Here is an 11,929-nt window from a genome sequence, read left to right on the forward strand (position 1 = left end):
ACGATATCTGTCGACGTTGGGATTGGTGAGAGATGGCGCCACTCAGGGGCCACTGCGCGTAGGCCACCTTCCGCAGTTGGTGGACGTACGGGAGAGTCGGGTTAGGGGGGTGCGCAAATGGACGTCTTTCATTTTGCTTCAAGTTAGCTCGGGAGGAAAGTGATGTGCATATATTTCACACTTTTCGATGGACCTCTATATTTACTAAGCGAGAGCTTTATGCAGCTCGTTCAGACAAAAAGCTGTTGGCATATTATTCGTAACCATGTGTCAGAACTTGAATCCCGGTATTTCGCGGTTTTAAGGATTTATGATTGATTGCTGTGTGATAGGCATAACGAGCAGTGAAAGCTTAGTCACTAATTAATGAACTTAAGAAATAAAAATGGAAATGAGAAAATACTTTTTAAAGTGTCGGAAACCTCAGAATAGATTCAATTCTCGAATTTGGTAATTAAAAATCAAGTGTGTAATTTTTAATTTGAAGACTTGAACTGAAGAAATTCAAAATGCATTAAAAGGTAAGCAACTGCATGGAATAGAAAGACAATATTTGCTGACACTAAGTTTCCCTGAATAAACAAGAAGCATTACAAGAATTTAAAATTTCCAAAATGCATCGTCTGGAAGCGCATTCGCGTCGTACCTTTGAGGGCGGAGCTTTGGTGTGTCCCATTTTTTTTAAATGCGTTTATGTTAAAGGGACAGTAAAGACAGCCAAAGATTGTATGAAAATCTAATAAACTACATTTGGTGACACTGTCGCTGCATATCCGGCAGCAAAAAATCGAATAATTGCTGAGATATTGCGATAAGAAGTTGAGGTTTTTTCTTGTTCCCGCCGGTCGAATTCAAACTGTGGCCTCCAACTACGTAGTTGGAGTTAAGTGACGCACACTATGACGTAGGCGGAGACTCCGTGATAGCTAGCGAGCCGGCGCGGCCCGCGGCGTCGCATCCCTTAAGGGCCAACTTGGCAACAGCGTACTCGCAATGACGGCCTCAGCCGAAATAAATAAAACGATGAAGAGAGTAATTTACCGAGCGATGCGCCCATAAAGGAAGAAAAAAAAACACAGAACGCTTGTAATGCACAATACTTTACATGTTTCTCTAGCTTTTGCGCTCCTTCTTGCACTGTGTATAAACAAACCGAGCCCTTGGTCATCGCAACGCTTCCTGTCATGTTTACATACAAATAAGATTTAGTTACCAGCAAAATAGTGTCCTCGCTGCTGCGCTTGTCAGTTTTGAAGCTTCGTCGCACTTTTTTTCCTTCAAGGTTTGCGCTACAGCATGTTCAGCGAAAATTACGTCTACGGTAGCAGAACATGACCGAAGTGCCGGCGCCACTACATTTGCCAGCGCTGTGAAATTCCACATGTTAAAATGGATCCAGTGCACAATATAGTGCGCATAGGCATCCAGAACATTAGTTGCAAGACGTGAGAGCAGGCAGCATGCGCCGATGATCAAGAAGTTGTAATTTTTAGACCGGCAGCAGAAACACTTTATTGTAAATGGGGCCATGACATATATACTAAAAATATTTCCAAGGTTTTCATGGCGCGGCGTAGACGAGCGGTTAGCGCCGAACGTTACGGAGCAAGCAGTAGCTAGTTCGAGTCTCACCGCTTCTAGCAGTTTTTTTTTTTTTACAAATCGATTTTTTTTTAACCTTTTGTAATGTATTTCTGGTGCTTCGTTATTCTTAGTTTCTACTTTTTACCCGAGGCCCTTTTTTTTCGCCGGGCGACGAGCGCAATATATCGACGCTCTCCTTGGTATGAGCGGCAAGTATGCCCCTTTTGCTTACGACGCCTGCAAATAGCGCGTTGAAGGTCTTGTTGACGCAGTATATGTTGGTCAGATGTGCCATGAGTTAGTGAACAATTGAATGATAATGCGTTTTTCCTTCGGCACTTAGCATATGTATGCTTTTCGTGGCGTACGTAGCTGCAGTCAGGCGGTCAGGTCGCAGTCGAAGCGGCAGCGGCGGCGATATGTTGGCGCAGAAGTGTGAACGAAGGAGTGTGTCGGCGGTAGCGGATTTCGCTCGCTCGTGCCTCCGAATGCTCAAATGGGAACCATCAAGGCGCATCTGCTGCTCCAAGCTCGTAATTCAGGCGCTGCAGGTTCAAACAAACTATCCGAGTGCGCACGAAATGCCTGAGCCGAAACATAACCAAAACTGAAGTGGGCGCCTGTGGCGCCTCCAAGTATATTTTTGTATTTGCCTTGCAACGTTTACGTTGTATTTTCGCCGTCGTTTACGTATGATAAAAGCATGTTATCATGTTTGAGAAAAAACGTACTACCGCATTCAAACATTCAACGTAATTCGCATTTGTCAGCCTCCGGGATCCCTAGCGCGTCACGTGATTTGTAGTTGCGAGCCTCGGCCGTTTGGCTGTGGTGGCGATACCTGTATTTCTGTTATTCTTCTTTACTACCTTATAACAGCTCTGTTTTCAGTAAGAGTGGTCTTTTTGTAATCAGGAACTGGCATTCTATCGATGCAAACTCAATTCCTTTCTCTCTTTAGTGTCCCTTTAAACCGCAGGCGTAGTATGTGTCAGTACTCGGTGGACACCTGAATCACACCGTAAGGGAAGGAACATCACACCACCTACAAGCAGTGTATAAGGTGGCTGGTCCTGGCTCTCCGATGTTGACAACTCCGTGGCCTTCGCCGTCTCTAGTAGCGACGTTTTTCCACCGTTGTATATTGTCATCGTCAAATAGCCAGAGCAGCCAATGTAGTTTTGTCCATCATGATCATCATCATCAGCCTGACTATGCCCACTGCAGGGCGAAGGCCTCCCCCATATTTCTCCTGTTATGTGCTAGCTGCATCCACTTCACCCCTGCGAACTTCTTAACCTTACCCGCCCACCTAACTTTCTGCCTCCCCTTGCGACGCTTTCCTTCCCTTGGAATCCAGTTTGTTACCCTAAGCGACCATCGGTTATCCTCTCTTCGCACTACATGTCCTGCCCATGCCCATTTCTTCTTCTTAATTTCCACTAGAATGTCAATAACTTGAGTTATTTCTCTTTGAGGTTTGTCTAGAAGGTAGGTTTAATAGCGTACTGGAAAGCGGGCAAGGCAGCCGCGAGCACAATAGAGGAAGATAAAGAACTACCAGGGTCACTAGAATGGCTAAGGCCAGCAAAAAAGTCCGGTAATTCAGTACGGCCACATGACGCCACCACAAGAATAACTTGGAATGCGGCCTTATTTCCCCTCTGTCAAAGGCGCCGGCATAGGTGTTAACCGTTGGAGAACCGAAAAAGAAGAAACATTGGTAGTGTCGGGTGGCTGGGGGCGAGAGACACGAACGAGCGCGATAAGGCTTCATTTGTGCGACGTGTACCACTTCGGATGTCGGCCGCCGAGAGGAGCATGTCTGTCTGTGGCAAGCATATCCGCATGTACTGTTGTGCATGCCGTCAATGAATTACCACCTATTGTGGCATGGATGATGGCGGTAGTGACGCGCTCCATTTTCTTTTTCGCTTTCTCTCTCCCACGTTCCTTTGTGCAACCTCTCTCAGTTCTCTCCTGTCGGAACCAGGCAGGGGTGATGGCTCAGCCATCAAGCCAGTTGGCAGACCTGTGCATTTTTTTCTCTCGTTACTATAGTCAAAACAGCAATAGCATCTGCAAGCATTCACCTTTCTTGCCACGTTCCGAGCATTTCCGACCAAATCCGGATATAAGCGGGTAAGGCGACGGCTTTTTAACTGAACGAGCTATATTGAAGTCGACAGTACCGAGCATGCATATGATATATTTCTTAGTAATATCCTGCGTATATATGGAATACTACTTCCACTGAAAATTTTATTGCTTAACTAAAAATTCGCAAGCCTCGGATAACACCTGAACTACACAGAAAAACATATCATGAGGATATGGTCTTTAATTATTGTGCGAAAATAAATGATCCCTACCTTCTGTAATATATAAAATATGTAGTAATAAGTTGAACAACAGAAATAAGCGAAGTCTTGATATCTCTACTCTGAGTTTCAGATGCCGCCGGTGTGGCGCAGTGGTTACGGCGCTCGACTACTATTCCCAAGCACGCGGGATCGAATCCCGGCCTCGGCGGCAGCTTTTCGTTGGAGGCGAAAAGCAAAGCGCCCGTGTGCTGTGCGATGTCAGTGCACGTTAAAGAACCCCAGGTGGTCGAAACTTCCGGAGTCCTCCACTACGGCGTCTCTGATAGCCTTAGTTGCTTTGGAACATTAAACCCCACAAACCAACCAACTCTCAGTTTCAGAGTCGTCTACGCAAACCTGACGTGTTCTGGGAAAGACTGAACACGATTTTAAAGCATACATATTTGAAATGGGGAACAATGAAACTGTCTATTCCCGGTGTAGATATATCGCACATTGCATTCTCAAATTCTTTTAATCAGTTTCCTTCAATATCTAGAATGTGTACTATGTAGTGAGTACATCAGTTTGATTCCTGTTCGTAATTAATCTTCTGCGGGTAGTTACCAAACTTGACGTGATGCCTTGCTGTTCTTCCCTAAATGCAGTTTCAGTTACGAGGCTGAATGTTAGGCACATAAATTATGTTCCTAATATTCTTTGTCCTTATTTAACTTTCAATTTTAAACTCTGTTTATTATTCGCCTCTTTTCTGAAGCGAACGCGAATTTCCAGATTTACAGTTCTATAAAAAAGTGCCATGAATGACTTGAATAACCAATGACCTATCTTTGTTCCTAATATGTTCAAAGGGTGTTTAGAAAAAGTCATCTGTATATAAATCGCAATATGTTCGATAAAAACAATCTTATCTCCGTGGCACTATTCGGTTCTATAAACAACAAACCTAGAGTTGGTCGTACTTCAACAAAAACAAAAACATTATTTTATCTCCGTTTGAAACAATATAATGCATATTTGGCATTACTATGGATTTGTCGAAAGCTATTGACAGCCTCAAGCCAAATTCAATATGGAAAAAGCTTCAAATTTGTGGCATCTGTGCACATTGTCTACAAATTATTCCATCAAGTTTAACCACAGACAGGAATTTGTTAAAAGTGAGTCCTATCAATCAGAATTACGATCAATCACTAGAGGTGCCCCCTTGCCAGTATTATAGGTCCAGTTTTATTTAATTGAATATTGAGATATTAAACGTATTTCTACGAAGCCAAAACCTGCTCTTTATACAGGTGATGCCAGCACTTTTTTATCCGCTTCACATTCTAATACATTTCAAAATGAAGCGAATTGTTTCCCTACAAAATTCATTCATTCATTCATTTAAATACAACTAGAGTATTAAGTGACCCTTCATAGATAACTGCCTTGTCGTGGCGGAGGGGCTTGCGAAGTCAATGAAGTCGTGAGCTCTGCGGTGTAGGGCCACCCAAGATAGACAGGTCACGACAGAGAGTTCTGACAAAATGTGATTCACTGGGGAAGGTAATGGCAACCCACTCCAGTATTTCCTGCCAAGAAAACTCTATGGCCAGTCACAATACCATTAATGATATGGCGCCGGAAGATAAACCCCCCAGGTTGGAAGGCGTCCCACATGTTACTGGGGATGAACAAAGGGCGATTCCTAGTAGCTCCAGGACGAATGAAGCGGCTGGGCTAAAGCCAAAAGGACGCTCAGTTGTGGATGTGTTTGGAAGCGACCGGAAAGTCCGATTTTGCAAGGAGATATATCACATAGCAACATGGAATGTAAAATCTATTACGCAAAGTAAACTGGATGTCGTCAAGCGAGAAATTTACAGATTGAACATTCATATCTTGGGTATCAGCGAGCTCAAGTGGACCGGAATGGTAGAATTTAATTCCGGCGACGAATATGTCTTTTATTGTGGGAACGAATCCAGGAGAAGGAATGAGGTCGCCCTCATAGTAAAGAGAAGGGCAAAAGCAGTGCAGGGGTGCAACCCCAAAAACGACCGAATGATTTCACTTCGGATCTAAGGTCACCCTTTCAACATAACAGTTATCCAAGTCTATGCACCAACCACCACTACTGCTGAAGAAGCTGACGTTGAGATATTTTATGCTGACCTGCAATGCCTTTCAGACCGCACTCCATCATCAGACGTCCTTTTCCCCATAGGAGACTGGAATGCTATGGTGGGGAGTAAAGAAATATCCTGAATTACCGGCAAGTTCGGTCTTGGTGAGCCAAATGTAGCTGGGCTGAGGCTAGTAGAAGTTTGTGAAGAAAACAACCTGACCATATCGAATACTCATTTTCAACGGCACAAGAAGCGCCTATACACATGAACTTCACCGGACGGTCTGTACAGAAATCAGATTGATTATATTATTTGCCGGCAGAGATGGAGAAGCGCGATACAAGCAGTGTGAACAAGGCCTGGGGACGATTGCGGCACCGATCATCAGCTTCTTGTTGCCAAATTTAGGCTTCGATTAAGAAAACCGCTGAAAACTAGATGGCCTTCAGGTGTAATCTGGATCAAATTGCATCAGAATATGCCGTGGAAGTCAGGAATCGCTTTCAAAAATTAGATCTAGAAGACAGAGAGCTTGAAGAGATGTGGACTGATGTTCGTGATATAATACAAGAAGTTGCTACTAAGGTAGTTCCAAAGCGAAAGAAATGCCAGAAAGCAAATTGGTTATCTGAAGAGGCTTTTCAAATAGCTGAGGAAAGGAGGATGGCAAAGGTTATGGGCGAAAAAGAAAGATACAAGGTTCTCTATCCAGATTTTCAGAAAATAGCAAGAAGAGATAAGAATGCCTTCCTGAACATAGAGTGCTAAGCAGTTGAGGACAACAGCCAATTGAGGCTACTCAAGAGCTCTGTATAAGACAATCAAAGATATCAAAGGAATCTTCTGTGCTAGGCTGGGCGTGATAAGGACAAACGAGGCAGGGACCTCACTGAAGCCTCAGACATAAAGAAGAGGTGGCAGGAATACACAGAACTGCGCAAGAAGGACCCGGATGTGACAACCCAGCATAATACGGTTGGGATTACTGATCTCGAGCCGGGCATCCTGAAGAGTGAAGTTGAATGGGCCTTAGCCAGCCTTGCTAAGAACAGAGCTAGCGGAATTGATGGCAATCCAGCTGAGTTGGTTCGAAACCTCACCCATGAGGCTGTTAACGTTCTGTATACATTATGTCAGCAAATTCGGACAACCATGCAGTGCCCACAGGATTGCAGGTGGTCAGCTTACATCCCCATTCCAAAAAAAAGGCGGTGCCAAAGAATGTTCCAACTCCCGCACGATCGCGCTTATTTCGCATGCTCGCAAGGTGATGTTGAAAACCCTCCAAGGTAGGCTGCAGCAGTATGTGGATCGGGAGCCTCCGGACGTGCAAGCTGGGTTTCGCAAGGGCAGAGCAACTAGAGACCAAATTGCCAACCTTCTCTGGATCGTGAAAAAGACGAGAGAGTTCCAGAAACCCATCTACTTCTGCTTTATTGATTATGCGAAAGCATTTGACTTCGTAAATCACAGCAGATTGTGGCAAGCTCTCCAAGAGATCGGAGTTGCAATTCACCTAATCTGTCTCCTCAGGAACCTGTATGAAGATCAAGAAGCCACAGTTAGAACTGAGCATGGTCTTACTGATTGGTTACCGATTGAGAAAGGAGTGAGACAATGCTGCATACTGTCGCCCTGCCGATTTAACCTATATGCTGAGTGCATCATGAGGAAGGCCGGTCTGGACGAGTCTTGAACTGGAGGGAAGATTGCTTGGAAACGTATCAACAAACTTAGATATGCGGATGATACCACTCTAATGGCAGAAAGTGAAGTAGAACTCAAGAGACTTTAGATGCGCGTACAAAAAGAGAGTGGAAAGTTCGGGCTTAAACTAAACATTAAAAAGTCAAAGATCATGGCGTCTTGACCTATCAAGTCCTGGAGCATCAAGGGACAAGAAGTGGAAGCTGTGACACATTTTATCTTCTTGGGCTCCAAGATTACCCCGGAAGGATACTGCAGCCATAAAATTAGGAGACGCCTGCTTCTGGGAAAGAGAGCCATGGCTAGCCTTGACCGCCTAGTAAAGAGCAGAGACATTAGACTGCCAACCAAGATCCGTATACCTCGTGCTAAGGTATTTCCTGTTGTGATGTATGGATGCGAGAGTTCAACTGTGAAGACGGCTCACTGCCGAAGAATTGACGCGTTTTAATTGTGGTGCTGGCGGAGTCACTTGAAAGTTCCTTGGACTGCCAGAAGATCAAATCAGTCGATATTGTCGACCATAAACCCTGACTGCTCATTGAAGGGTCAAATTCCAAAGTTAACGCTCAGCTACTTTGGTCATCTGATGAGAAGAGAGGAGTCGCTGGAGTAAGATTTGATGTTGGGAAGGGTTGAGGGTCACCGGAAAAAGGACAGGCAGAAAACGCGATGGTTAGATGGCATCTTCGAGGCGCTACAGATGAAGTTATGTGATGTTAGGAAGATAGTGAGAGACCGGAAAGCATGGCGAGATATGGTCCATAGGGTCACGAAGAGTCGGACGCGACTGAACGACTGAACTGAACTGAAGGGCATTAAGTGAGGGGGGTTACATCAAAAACTGGGGTGCGAACAGAAGCAAAAAGAACAGTCATTTGGATTTTATCATACAATAGTTAATAGCCAACCAAAATATTGAACGCAGTTTGGAAACAGTTCAGAACAAAATGCTGGTTTTTTGTTTTGTAAATAACATGATTAGTGATGTGAGCAATGTCGTCAGGAAGGCTATTCCAAATATGATTGCACGGGGTTGCGGTGATGAATTGAGAGTGGTGGTTTGCTCTGAAATGCGTTTGAAGCTGAGGCGATTATGAAATCGGTGTGATGTGCGGTTCGATTGCGTGAGAGGGAAGGTAAAGGATGATGACTGTAAACAATTTTATGAAAGAGGCAGATCAGTGCTATTGTTCGGTGTGACTCTAAAGACTGTAGTGAAAAGGATGCCTTAATGTATTTATGCTGAACTTTCGACTGTCGTTAGGGGCAGTAAAGCGAGTGGCACGATTTGTACCCGCTCAAGAAAATGGATTAATTAGCCTTGATGAGGTGACCAAATGGAAGGAAGAACTTAGAAATTGGCGATTTAAAAGCGACTATGAGTTAACGATGATACCAGGAAATCAGATTCATTTAGGCCAGAGTGTAATCAAATAATTTAAAATTGATGTTCGGAGAGGAAAAACTACAATTAACCAAAAAGAGCTAAAGTTAGGCGTAACTTCCTCTCGGAACATGTTGCGCCATAACCACGTTGAATCTGTCAAACCCGTTTCGTTGGCGTCATATCACGTCTTAGAACGTATTTGCATTTGCATTGGAAATGATTTTATTTTATAATTGCATATTTGTTCCCGTCTAAATGACTTTGTGTAGTTTGACAGACAAAAACACGTACAAATCTGCAAAAATGCTTGATTCTTCACATAAATTCCTTAGTATCATTTATGACTTGCCATATAGAAGGTAGAAATAGAGGAAGAAGATGGCTGAACGGTATGACAGACTCAACTTGGGTAGAAGGGGAAGCCTCATTCGCAGGTCGAGCCAACGTTTTGACAAGTGGACTTTTATCCGCATGGGCAGAGTGATCTTAAAACGATAGTAACAAACTGAATCTAAGGCGAGGCCTAACCTTCTGCCCAGCAAACAATAGCTTCAATGAAAATGAACTTCATCGCTATGTAACTGAATTAGCGAGGACAACGCACATTAGGGAATTCTTCGCGAAATACCTAAATAATGTACCGGAATCCTCAACCTACTCAGAGCCCCCAGTTCATGGTTTCCTGATGCAGAGTGCAGCCCTGTACTGGACCTATGTAATAAATCCCTCTCGAAAGAAATTATTGGATAAACAAAGCTAGCTTGAAAGCCCAAAAACCTTTCTATAATTGAAAGTGCAACTCTCGACAACCTAGCTTCTAGAACTGATTTAGTTATCAACCTGTAAACAAAGGTGGCAGCATAGCGAGCGTCCCAATTGAAAATTACAAACAAGAGGCATATAGGCAGCTTAACAACTCTTAGTACTATTAAAAATTTATGCAATTCCGACAGAACCGCTCCGTGAACTCACCCTGAAAAAAATAGGGTATTTTTACCGTGATTGAGTGCAAATTTTAATATTCAAACAAACGAGAGGTCGATTGTACCTGCTGCCCAAGTTTCACAAGGTATCCGTAGAGGCATTGTTCCCCACAGATATACCGGAAAAGCAATTCTTTCTACAATAATGTACCAATATTCCTAAATGACCACCTATCATACCTCCCGACAGAGCTGCTTTGTTTGCGCAGGAAAAACCTAAGTTTCTCCGGATAATTGTGCGCAATAATAACGCAACCAATCTTACAGTAGAATGCGTGATTTCACATTTTACGCCACGGCCTTCTGCACTAATATACCTATTGATGAAGCTATCGAGGCTCTCTTTCACGTTTAATCAGCAACCCCCACCAGAATGTGAAGTTTATCGTTCCTTAAATTAGTCCGAACTTACAATATTTAGAGTTTGATTCATCCAATTATCTGCAGATATTTTGAACCAGCATGGTCAATTCATTCGCGCCGATATATGCAAATATGTTCATAGGAGTTTTAGAATCACATATACTCAATACATTTTCAAAAAAAAAAAATCGCAGTGTATACCATAGCTCTATTGATGCTATTTTCATGATATGGCAGCATGAATCAGAACCACTCCAGTCTTTCGCCTCGCATCTTAGAAATCTTCGATGTAGCGTTAAATTTACTTGTCAGTCGTCGAAATTCAAAGAAGAATTTCTCGACGCCATGGTGTCATTGGAATGTGGAAAGCTGAAAACGTCCTCGTACAGAAAGCCAACGTATTAAGAACAATACCTAGATTTTTCCAGGCAACATCGGAAAAATTGTAAGCAAGAAAACTTGTATGAGAGGTGTCATGTCCTAGAAGAATATGTAGCGATGATAATGACTACCTAAATGAACTGCATTCATTGAAATCAACACTAAATCAGAGGAACTGTCCAAACCACTCTTTTAATATGGCCCTCGAAAAAGCAAGCACTTTAATTCGATTATGAACCAAGTTATAAGATCTACTGAAGCGCATGAAACCGGAACAATGTGCTCAGGAAATAATCAAAGGCTTACACTGAATGCGAGCTTTTTTTTTGTAACTAAATACTTCAACTCCCTTCCAATCATAAACAATATTCCGCGGAAATACCACTCCATTGTAACGTGTAATGAACATAACAAAACAGAACTGCGCGAAGGAAACGGGACAAGAAGGCAGGAATACACACACGCTTTGTGTGTGTATTCGTCCCTTCTTATCCCGTTTCCATCGCGCAGTTCTGTTTTGTTATAACCATGAACCGACTAGCCCAACATCACGTCTTACTGTGTAATGAACGCCTGAACAAAATATTCCCTTGGGCACCAACGGTAACGTACAAACGAAACGCATATCTCAGAGATAATCTAATACATTCCAATCTCGACAAGAGGCATCCAGCACAACCAAATCCTTGCTGTAGACCCAGATGCCACAAAAATATAGAAAATCATATAGAAAAACCACTATTAAAAGCTGCAAACGATTACACTTTTCATATATTGTCAGGCTTTAATTACACATCTTCAAACGTTGTGTACCTTCTAGAATGCTTCTTCTGTCTGAAAAAGTACATCGGAGAGGCAGGGCAATCTATGGACATAAGGCTTATTGGTCATTGGGCAGACGCAGGAGAAAACCTCCAGGAAGCAGTTTCACAGCATATCAATACGAAAGACCATAAGGTCGAAGAAATTAAATTATATATTTTCACGTCAAGCTTCAAATCTTCAAGGGATAGAAAATAGACATGACTAAATCATAAATTTATAACATTGGAACCAGTAGGAACAGACATCTCTAAAGGAACGTGC

The sequence above is a fragment of the Amblyomma maculatum genome, chromosome 10, assembly GCF_055883805.1.
Source record: "Amblyomma maculatum isolate TAMU_Amacu chromosome 10, ASM5588380v1, whole genome shotgun sequence".
Lineage (NCBI taxonomy): Eukaryota > Metazoa > Arthropoda > Arachnida > Ixodida > Ixodidae > Amblyomma > Amblyomma maculatum.